The sequence below is a fragment of the Cervus elaphus genome, chromosome 23, assembly GCF_910594005.1.
Source record: "Cervus elaphus chromosome 23, mCerEla1.1, whole genome shotgun sequence".
In the NCBI taxonomy this organism is placed as follows: domain Eukaryota; kingdom Metazoa; phylum Chordata; class Mammalia; order Artiodactyla; family Cervidae; genus Cervus; species Cervus elaphus.
The window spans coordinates 12,246,906-12,259,133 of record NC_057837.1 but is presented as its reverse complement, the minus strand read 5'-3'; positions in this window follow the sequence as shown (position 1 = coordinate 12,259,133).

Sequence of the window (12,228 nt, the reverse complement as noted above, 5' to 3'; positions counted from 1 at the left end):
TTGTTGAAGAGCTGGTTTGGTGGTGCTGAATTCGCTCAGCTTTTGCTTGTCTGTAAAGCTTTTAATTTCTCTTTCATATCTGAATGAAATTCTTGCTGGGTATAGTTATCTGGGTTGTAGGTTTTTCTCCTTCATCAATTTAAGTATATCCTGCCATTCCCTTTTGGCCTGAAGAGTTTCTATTGAAAGATCAACTGTTATCCTTATGGGGATCCCCTTGTGTGTTATTTGTTGCTTTTCCCTTGCTGCTTTTAATATTTGCTGTTTGTGTTTGATCTTCATTAATTTGATTAATATGTGTCTTGGGGTGTTTCACCTTGGGTTTATCCTATTTGGGACTCTCTGGGTTTCTTGGGCTTGGGTGGCTATTTCCTTCCTTTTAGGGAAGTTTTCAACTATTATCTCCTCAAGTATTTTCTCATGCCATTTCTTTTTGTCTTCTTCTTTTGGGATTCCTATGATTTTAATGTTGGGGTGTTTAACATTGTCCCAGAGGTCTCTGAGATTGTCCTCATTTCTTTTAATTTATTCTTTTTTCTTCCCTGCTTCACTTATTTCCACCATTCTATCTTCCACCTCACTTATCCTATCTTCTGCCCCAGTTATTCTACTGTCATTTCCCTCCAGAGTGCTTTTGATCTTAGTTATTGCATTATTCATAATTGATTAACTCTTTTTTATTTCTTCTAGGTCCTTGTTAAACATTTCTTGCATCTTCTCAATCCTTGTCTCCAGGCTATTTATCTGTAACTCCATTTTGTCTTCAATATTTTGGATCATCTTAGCTATCATTATTCTGAATTCTTTTTCAGGTAGACTCCCTATCTCCTCCTCTTTTGTTCAGTTTGGTGGGCATTTATCACATTCCTTTACCTGCTGAATATTTCTCTGCCTTTTCATTTTGTTTAGATTGCTGTGTTTGGGATGGCCTTTCTGTAGGCTGGAAGTTTGTGGCTCCTTTTTATTGTGGAGCCTGCTCCCTGTGGGTGGGGCTGGACTAGTGGCTTGTCAAGGTTTCCTGGTTAGAGAAGCTTGCATCTGTGTTCTGGTGGGTGGAGCTGGATCTCTTCTCTCTGGAGTGCAATGAAGTGTCCAGTAGTGAGTTGTGGGGTGTCTATGGGCTTGGCATGGCTTTGGGCAGCCTGTATTTTAGGGTTAAGGGCTGTGTTCCTGCATTGCTGGAGAATTAGCATGGTATGTCTTGCTCTGGAACTTGTTGGCTCTTGTCTGGACCTTGGTTTCAGTGGAGGTATGGAGGCTTTTGGATAAGCTCTTTTCAATTAACGTTCCCTGGAGTCAGGAGTTTTCTGGTGTTCTCAAATTTTGGACTTAAGCCTCCTGCCTCTGGCTTTCAGTCTTATTCTTACAGTAGACTCAAGACTTCTCCATCCATACAGCATAGATGATGAAATATCTAGGTTAATGGTGAAAGATTATCTATAGTGAGGGACACCCAGACAGGTTCACAGAGTTACGTGGAGAAGGGAAGAGGGAGGAGGGAGATAGAGGTGTCAAGGAGGAGAAAAGGGAGAGTCAAAAGGGGAGAGAGCAATCAAGCCAGTAATCACACCCCTAAGTGAAAATGGATACTGAAGATTAGATTTTTAAAGGTACAAAATTGATAGCAAATACCAAAAACCAAAGATTAAAAATCTAGGGTAGAGGTTAGAGTCTCAAAAATACAATATTAAAAATGCAAAACAAAATCAATCACAAAGAGTATAAGATATATATATATATATGAAATTTGCTTTAAAAATAGGGTCTTTTTTTGCAAGATAATAGTAGGTTATAAAAATGAAAATTAAAGGAGCAATAAAGAACTTTAAATTAAAAAAATTTTAATTAAGGAATGATAGTAGTAAAAATATATCTAGGAATTTCTCTAGCTGTTGTGGGCAGTGTGGGGTCAGTTCAGTTTCAGATAGTTCCTTATTCCAGGTTGTACTTCTTCTCAAGGTCTATAGGCCCCTTCCAGTGCTTAGCCAATGTTAACTACAGGGTTTTAATCCATTGCACCTGTCACTTCCAGAGCGGTTCACTCTTCTTAGTTTATTTTGGCTTCCTCTGTTTGCAAGTCTCGTCAGTGTCTAATTTCCACCCTGACACAAGAGGGTGAAGGTGGTCTCTTATTTAGGCTCACTTGTTCAGTTGTGATGTGGGGAGGGAGGTACACTGCAAACAGATATCACTAGCGTGTGGGGGGAGTGCTCGCAGTGTATGGACCACACTGGGTTTGCCCCAGCTCAAGGTGGCATGTGCTTTCCCGGTCTACACTGCTCAGGCTCCAGGTTTCTCTGCAGGGCACTGTCCAAAGCAGGCCCTGCATTTCAAGTACTTCCTAGGTCTGAGCCACTCAGATTCAGGTTCTTGGGTATTTCGCAAGGGCACAGACTCAGTTCAGTGGGCGTTTTGTGCCCTTCCCAGGTCGAAGCAGCTCAGGCGACCAGGTGCCTGGTGAGCGCACACTCCCCAGGTGAGGAGTGCGTCTTATCACCTCCCAGGTCCCGGCCACTCGGTTTCCTGGGTGTGCCACAAGAGCGCCGTCTCAGGTGTAGGTGTGCCATGTGTCTCCCCTCTGGGGAGCTGATCTCAGGCTGTGACCCTCCTGGCAGATGTCAACCATCCAGGATTCCAGGAAGACTTGCTTAGCAACTGGGAGCCTGCTCACAGTTTGGTGGAGGATTCCGGTCTCTGGGGCTGAGATTGCCCCTTGCCTTTTGGCTCTGGCTGTCACCTGCCTGTCTCTCTGCCTCCAGCAGTGGGTGAGGGGCCTGTATGCAGCTGGCTAGCCCTCCTTTGCTGTTCACTCAATCCTTTGTTCCATGAGCTGGCCAGGCTGCACATTAGGCTAGAGCATTTCATGGGAAAGTTTTTTTATTTTTTCCTGTCTATCCCACAGTTTGGGTTGCTATCTCACATTAGCTCCCTCAGATTGTCCTCAGGGCATTCAGACCCCGTCCTTACCCTAAGCATGCAGCCCACACCTCCCCGTTCAGCCCCTGCTTGCTGGTGGCAGATGCGAGCATCTGGGCTACTTCTCTGCTGGGAGTTGTGGTTAGGCACATATTCAATGGGTTGTTTTTTTTTTTTTCTCCCAGTTATGTTGCCTTCTAAGATCCCAAAACTGCCCACAGACTCACCGGTGAGAGGGTTTCCTGCTGTTTGGAAACTTCTCCTCCTTCATGACTCCCTCCCTGGGATGGGTCTCCATCCCTAACTCTTTTGTCTCTCTTTTTGTCTTTTATATTTTGTCCTACCTCCTTTCAAAGAGAGTGGGCTGCCTTTCTGGGTGCCTGGTGTCCTAGGCCAGCATTCAGAAGTTGTTTTGTGGAAGCTGCTCAGCATTCAAATGATCTTTTGATGAATTTGTGGGGAAGAAAGTGGTCTCCCCATCCTATTCCTCTGCCATCTTGGGACCGCCTGCCTCCACTCTCTTCTTTCTGTCTACCATGACATTTGGATCTACCAAAATCACACATTGAATATGGCAGTGCCTCTATTGGCCTGGTTCTTTGGATACTGCATGGAGCAGAATTCTCCAGCCAACCAACTCTCCATCAGGAACATACATTTTGTAGAGTTACCATATGATCCTGCAATCCCACTCATGGGCGTATTTCCAGACAAAACCATAATTCAAAAAGATACATGGGAATTTGCCTGGTGGTCCAGTGGCGAAGACTCTGCTCTCTCCAGTGTGGGGGTTGTAGTTTGATCCCTGAGCAGGGAGCTGGATCCCATATGCTGTAGTGAAGGGTCCCACCTGCTGCAACAGAGACCTGGTGCAGCCAAATAAATAAACATTTTTTTAAAAAGATACATGCACCCCATGTTAGCAACACTATTCACAATAGCCCAGACATGGAAACAGCCTAAGTGCTCATCAACAGAGGAATGGATGAAAGGGATGAGGACATATATACAACGGAGTCTTAGCCATAAAAAAAGAATGAAATAATGTCACTTGCAGCAACATGCAACTAGAGATGATCATACTAAGCAGTCAGAAATAGAAAGACATACCTAATGATATCACTTATATGTGAAATATAAAATATGACACAAACTTATCTATGCAACAGACTCACAGACATAGAGAAGAGACTTATGGTTGCCAAGGAAGGGCAGGAGAGGGCTAACTTGGGTATTTGCAGCTAGCAGATGCAAACTATTATACAAAAGATGGAAAAGCAACAGGGTCCTACTATAGAGCACAGGGAACTATATTCAACATCCTGTGATAAGCCATAATGGAAAAGAATGTAAAAAAGAATGTATATATGTATAACTGAATCACTTTGCTGCACGGCAGAAAATAACACAACATTGTAAGCCAACTGTACTTCAATTTTTTAAAAAAGAACATACATTTTGAACTTAACATGAGCCAAAAAAAAATGAAGTTCTATTATGTTGGCACTTAGAGAGCTTCTCTTAGAACAGCACGTTGACTAAACAACACAAGGACCCACCCTAAACAAAACAGACACTGGTTTTCTGTGCAAATGAGCTTACAGTCTGGTAAAGCAAACAGAGGCACGTACAGTGAGTGATCACATTCAGCGCTTTGTAGAGGAGGAGGAGGAGGAGAAAGAGGGAATTATGAGAAAGAATAGAGGAATAGATTTTTTAAATAGGAGATCAAGTAGGAAGTGATACAGAGCCTTGATGAGCAAGTAGGCATTTATCAGATTTGTTTTAAAAAGAGAAGAAGAGTTTGCCCACCAAAATAGTGATTGTGAAGCTACTGGAGTGGAAAAGAGGGTGGCACAGTGATGAATCTGGAAGAAGGTCAGTGTGGCTGGAGCTTGAGTTAAAAGATACAAACGGGGCACAATGTGTAGTGGCTTCTAGGTGGTATTAAGCTAATGCTCTTTCTCACTGCAATGGGAAGTTACTCCAAGTTCTAAGCATGAGAATAATGAGATCAGATTTATATGCATATATAAAAGCTCCTTGGACAGCAAGGAGATCAAACCAGTCAATCCTAAAGAAAATAAACCCTGAATACACATTGGAAGGACTGATGCTGAAGCCGAAGCTCCAATTCATTGGCCACCTGATGCAAACAGCCGACTCCTTGGAAAAGACCCTGATGCTTGGAAAGATTGAAGGCAGAAGGAGAAGAGGGTGACAGAGGATGAAATGGATGGCATCACCGATTCAATGGGCATGAATTTGGGCAAGCTCCGGGAGATGCTGAGGGACAGGGAAGCCTGGGTTGCTACAGTCCATGAGGTCTCAAAGAGTCAGACATGACTTAGCAATTGAACAACAACAATAAAAGCTTGCTCTATGTGATATAGGGACAATAGTCTGGAGTGGAGAGGAATAAAACTTGGAAATCAGACAGGAAGCAAGGGCCCAGACAGAGGAGGCAACTGTAAAGACAGAAAAAACAAACTTGGATTATATGTGAGAGAGGGAATTTACAGGATTTGGTGATAGACTACAGTCAAAGCAGAAAAGAGAGACACCAAGAGCAAGTCCCAAGCTTCTGGCATGAGCAGATATTAGGGATCATTACTTAAACAGGGAAAGGAGGAGGTCTGGGGTGAGAAAGCAAGATGAGCAGGTGGCAATGTTCATAATAGTCAGCAGGTGATCCTGGAGATTAAAGATTTGGGGTGAAAATTTAAAAACTAGTCCTAGAGATCTGATGTACAACATAGCGCCTACAGTTAAAAACACGGTGTTCTCAGCTGGTTCATGTAGTTAAACATTTGCTAGGCAGCTGGTCTCGTGTTTTGTTCTTGAAACGAAATCAAAACCAACCAAATCAACAAACAAAAATGATGACTGAGGAGCAAGAGGGAAGTTTTGGAGGTGATGTTTACTACCTTGATGGTGGTAATGGTTTCAGAGGTGTATGCATGCCCATGCTGATTAAGTTATAGACATTAAATGTGTCCCTACTGCTTTATAATGCCATTCCATCATTTACCAAGTTTCCATATATACACAGGTCCCGCCAGTGGCTCTCTCTTTTTCCTTTGTTTCTCTCTCTCCCTCTCTTCCCACTTCCTTCCCTCTCCCTCTCTCTATACACACACACTTTTATAAATGTGTCTCAATGTCTACTTTCACAAATATCATCCCTTGCCCAGCCCTGTCCTTTTTTAACTTTATCTTGCCATTCTTGGCCTGAAAATGCACATACACCTGGGGATGGACAGAATGCCTGATACCACGGAGGTGCTCAGTGAATGTGTGGAACGGACAGTTGGGTAGGTGAACTATTAAATCCTTCAGAGCCATCTGTTAGAAATGACTACTCTTTATGGACTTGTAAAATATATGGTGCCTGCGGTTTTCAAACTTCACTCATATATCTTTTCAAAGGGCATTCATTTTACCTCCGAGAAAATAAAAGTTACACCATTTTGCATGTTCAACGCGTCTTCGTCTCTTTCAACTTTATAACTGTCATCTCATCAAAGCAATTGTTCCAGTCTCTTATTCATTCCACTTTGTAGTTGCAAGTACAAGTAATTAACTGTGATTAAATCATCAAACCTAAAATGAATATCTCCCCACTCGCATGAAACATCCTCATTAATCTTATACTAAGTCAACCAACCATTTGCATATTGTACTAGAAAAGTGCTGCTAAAAAGAATTCTAGTTTCTGATCTGCCTTGGCATTGATGATTGAATAACCTTTCTAATAGTGATGCCTGGGGTGACTGGTCCCTCGGGTGAACATGCTGTTATTAGCCTCGCACAGAGCTATCTATTAGTGTCACGGCACTTGTATTAACCAGGGTTCTCTGCATAAGGAGAATCCACAGGATGTGTGTGGATATACAGAGAGATTTATTATGCGAGATTGGCACATGAGATTAGAGAGGCTGACAAGTCACAACCAACAAAAGAGAAGGAAAGCCTCTGGTGGACAGCTGGCCCTGAAACAACACAGGGGTGAATGTCATGGGTTCACATACAAGCAGATATTTTCAGTAGTAAACACTACAGTACTATTTACAGGATCCTGGTTGGTGGAATACATGGATGGTGCAGCACAGAAATGGAGGAGCCTTGGCTTTGGAGGACTCACACATATAGAGGTGAGTTACACGTGAGTTTTCAACTGAAAATGAAAGAGGGGCTGTGAAATCACACCGTTGGCCAGAAGTGAAGCCAGCGTTTGGACCCAGGCAATCTGACCCTATGGCCCATTGCCTTCAACAGGGAAGAATTTGCTATTCAATAAATGGACCTAGGATAAGTGATTATCCATAGAAAAGTGTAATTAGTTCCCAGGCTCACATCATACACAAAAATTAATTGCAGATCAAAATTCTTTTCAACTTTCAAGAGCAAATAGTCGAATATTCATCTGTCTTAAGAGTGAAAAAGGGATTACTTAGACACATCACAAGATAAAGCAAGCCATAAAGGAAAAAAACACATACACATATGAATTTGGGGGACTTCCCTGGTGGTTCGGTGGTTAGGGCTTTGCCTTCCAGTGCGGGGGATGCAGGTTCGATCTCTGGTCAGGGAGCTAGGACCCCACATGCCTCACAGCCAGAAAACCAGAACATAAAACAGAAGCAGTACTGTAACAAATTCAATAAAGACTTTAAAAATGGCCCACATTAAAAAATCTTTTTAAAAAAATCCATTTACATTAAAAGGTAAGTGAAAGACAAGTCACACACTGGAAGAAAGTGTCCAGCCACCGGAGATTTCTTATATATTATAAATAAACAACTCATACAAACAAATAAGAAAGACTCTCGAATCAGTAGAAACTAGAACAAGGATTGGAACAGGCTATTCACAGAGAGGAGAATCAAATGGCTAAAGTATAAAAACATGCTTAACCTCTCTACTAAGCAGGAGAGAACTGATTTTAAAATATAAAATAGCATTTCACATCAGACTGGCCTGAAGAATTTAAGCTGACAAGTGTTGGTGAGTATTTGAGGAAACGGGAACCCTTGGACATTGTTCAAGAAAGTGTAAATGCACACTGCTGTATTTAAAATGAATAGCCAACAAGGACCTACTGTACAGCACAGGGATCTCTGCTCGGCGTTATGTGGCAGCCCGGATGGGAGGGGAGTCTGGGGGAGAAGGGATACATATGTGTGTGTGGCTGAGTCCCACTGCTGTCCACCTGAAGCTACCACAATATTGTTAAGCAGCTACACCTCAGTACAGGATAAAAAGGCTAAAAAAATCATTTTAAGGGCATAAATTGGTAAAATTATTGAGGAGAGTAATTTGCATTAAAGGGGCTGTGACTTAGGTGGTCAGATATAACTCTCGACAACCAAATCTCACTGTCAACACTTGTCCAAGTTTCTAAACTGTATGTGGAAACAATCCCACCACTTTCTGAGGTGCTGACTGTTGCACCTGCGTTATTTCATTTAAAAGGGTGTGCATGCTAAGTCGCTTCTGTCATGTCTGACTCTTTGCAACCCTGTGAACGGTAGCCCACCAGCTCCTCTGTCCATGGGATTCTCCAGGCAAGAATAGTGAAGTGGGTTGCCTTGCCCTCCTCCAGGGGATCTTCCCACCCCAGGGATTGAACCCATGTCTCCTGCATTGGCAGGCAGGTTCTTTACCACTAACGACACCTGGGAGGCCCCTTTAAAAGGGTGATCACTGTGTTATTGTACAATTTAGGTTTCTTATTACATCCAGACATTCTTAGTTAATTGACTCCGCAATTATAATTTTAGACACTAGAGGGAGACGTACTCTAACGCTATTTCACAGGTTCAGGCTCAAAAGAGCACTGAGCTCCACTGTGGAAACTGCCTTTTAGAGAGGCCCTAAAAAGTGACCTGGAGACTGGACTAGAACACAGTTCCGAAGCTTAAAAGAATAATCGTAGGATGGTGTTTGATATAAGTATCTTCTAAAGTCTTTTCGATTCTAATGCGTTGTTTTTCAGTTGCTCAGCCGTGTCCGACTCTTTGCGACCCCACGGACTGCAGCACGCCAGGCTTCCCTGTCCTTCATCATCTTCTGGAACTTGCTCAAACTCATGTCCATTGAATTGGTGATACCATCCAGCCATCTCATCTTCTGTCATCTCCTTCTCTTTCCCAGCCTTCAATCTTTCCCAGCATCAGGGTCTTCTCTAATGAGTCGGCTCTTCGTATCAGGTGGCCGAAGTACTGAAGCTTCAGCATCAGTCTTTCCAATGAATATTCAGGATTTCCTTTAGGATCGATTGGTTTGATCTTGCTATCCAAGGGACTCTCAGGTGTCTTCTCCAACACCACAGTTCAAAAGCATCAATTCTTTGACCCTCAGTCTTCTTTATGTTCCAAGTCTCATATCCATACAGGACTACTGGAAAAACCATAGCTTTATATGTATATGTATAAGCAAAGTAATGTCTCTGCTTTTTATTATGCCATCTAGGTCTGTCATAGCTTTTCTTCCAAGGAGCAAGAGTCTTTTAATTTCGTGGCTGCAGTCCCCATCTGCTGTGATTTTCTAAACCAAGGATCTTCTGAAATGTACATTTGAAGTTCATACCATGCTTCAGACTTTGTTTTACAAACCAATCTCAGCTTCAAAGGGCACAGTTCTCTTTAATGCTTTTTCTCCACTTTGATAAAATATGAACAGGCCCACAACAAATGGTCAAGCGGCCCGGAAGATGGCCCCTGGCCATGCCAGCTCTAGGCAGCCAACGTGCCTGACCTGGAATGCCACCGAGCTGAAGTCATCGTTTCTGCCAGAGGGTCTCCTTGGTAACGGATACCTTAGATGCTGGGGCTGTCACTGTTCCCAGGGGCTCAGTGGGGAGCATGGGCAGTCTGGGAAAGTAGCTGGTACTTCAGCAATGTCAGTTTAGAGCCTGGTGCCCCCAGGAGTAGCGTTCTCTGCCCCCCACCCCACCCAGAATCTTGCAAATGCCCTTTTGGAAAAGCTGGATGAAAACCTAAGTCACCTATTAGGAGTGGTTCAGAAGACACCAGGCAGATTCCATCTTCCAAAAATTCTGCCTTCCCACTCAACCAGTTTAACGTTTCACTATTAAACATTTTTGTTTGTTATTTTTACTGAGCTATAACTGACACAAAATATTGTATCCACATTAGGGACTTCCTTGGTGACAGTGGCTAAGACTCTGCACTCCCAATGCAGGGTACCCCGGTTTGATCCCTAATCAGGGAACTAGATCCCACATACTTCAACTAAGACATCCTGCATGCCGCAACTAAGACCCAGGGCAGCCAAATAAATGTTTTCAAAAAATAAACATTGTACCCAAGCATAACAGCTTGACATGTGTGTACACTGCAAACTCATGTGATCACCACAATGAATTTAGTTAACTTCGTCGATCAGAAAGTTTTCAAGAGCTCCAGGGCTGAGATGCCGATGGCGTTGGGTAATTAACACTTAGTTATCTTCAGTGTGTTAAGTGAAAACCTGCCACAAAGAGTACAGGCAAAGCCCAGGTACGGGCTACAGGGGATGGGGGTAGGGGGCAGCACACAGACGAGAAGAACAGCTTGTGAAAGCCCAAGAAAAAGCCAAACACAGGATTATCCAATGCACAGACTTGCCAGAAGGAAAACGACTGCCCAGAACAAGCAGATCTCCTCTGTACCCACACATAAATATGGAAAATGGAATCCACTGGCATAGAGTTTGGTACTAAAGGGATCTTATCATTTAAAGTTTGTGCAGGAATTTGAGTAAGTCCTCCATCTGTTACCTGCCTCCATTTCCCTACAAAGTCATGCTCTTGCTCCCTAGCAACAGCAAAGATTCTGCCTTTAACTAACCTTGGCAAGGGCTTCCCCAGTGTCTCAGCAGTAAAGAGTCCACCTGCCAATGCAGGAAACACAAGAGACCCGGGTTTGATCCCTGGGTCAGAAAGATCCCCTGGAGGAGGGCATGGCAACCTTGGAGAATCCCCGTGGACAGAGGAGCCTGGCGGGCTGCAGTCCATGGGGTCACAAAGAGTTGGACATGACTGAAGTGAGTGAGCAGACATGCATGCAACCTTGGCCAAAAAAAAAGAGTAAAATTCTGTATTTTTTATTCTTACTACTAACACTGTGACTGTAATGGCTGAAAACTCTCTCTAGGCTATCAGATCTATGGGTACTTTTTATCAGAAAGTTTGTCTTTTGTTTTTTTTTCTTGTGTCTGTAACCCAGTATCTTCTGTCTTTTCTTCATATGTACCTTTATGTCCGATTTTTCACCATAAAGGTAAGAAAATCATGAAGACTTTCCTCAAAACCCTTCATATCACATGCATCTGTTGGCCTAGAAACTGTACTCAGAAAAAAATTAATATATGTGCCTTTTTTTCCAACACCCTTTCCAGCTTTTGTTATTTGTAGACTTTTTAATGATGGCCATTCTGATGAGTATGAGGTGATAACCTCATTGTAGTGTTCGTTTGCATTTCTCTAATAATTAATGATGTTGAGTATCTTTTCATGTGCCTACCAGCTATCTGTATATCTTCTTCAAAGAGATGTCTATTTAGATCTTCTGTCCATTTTTTGATTAGGCTGTTTGATACTGAACTGTATGAGTTGTTTGGAGATTTTGGAAATTAAGCCTCTATTGGTTTTATCGTTTGAAAATATTTTCTCCCAGTTCATAGGCTGTGTTTTCAGTTTGTTTATGGTTTCCTTTGCTGTGCAAAAGCTTTTAAGTTTAATTAGGGCCCATTTGTTTATTTTTCCTTTATTTTCCATTACTCTAGGAGATGAGACAGATCCCAAAAATATTGCTGCAATTTATGTCAAAGTTCTGCCTGTTTTCCTCCTGGAGTTTTATAGTACGTCCATTCATTCTTGATATAAGCAATTATTGAGCACGAACCATGCCCCAGGCATAGGGGACACAAAAATAAATTCACATAATTCAGCCGTGGCTATAGAGAGAAACACTAATGGCAGTCCAGTGCCCTTAGGTACAATCCTAAGAGGTACACAGATAAAAATCATCCTGCATTCTATATGAAACATTCATATGGTAGTTTCCCCAAGTTCCCTCAAGTCCCTAGCATGGGGAGCAGCACTGTTTCTCTAGCTATCAAACACCTCGTCTGAAATCCACCAGTGTCAGCCGTAAGCTGGGAGAGACCCAGGAAGTCTTGGTCCAGTGACACTGAGTGGCTCTGAGCAACAATACAGCAGTGATGGAAACCTGGATGCTAAGCTAGACTCTGGGTAGAAGATCGTAGTTCGAGCTACTTCCATCCTGGTGTAAAGTGAACATGCTA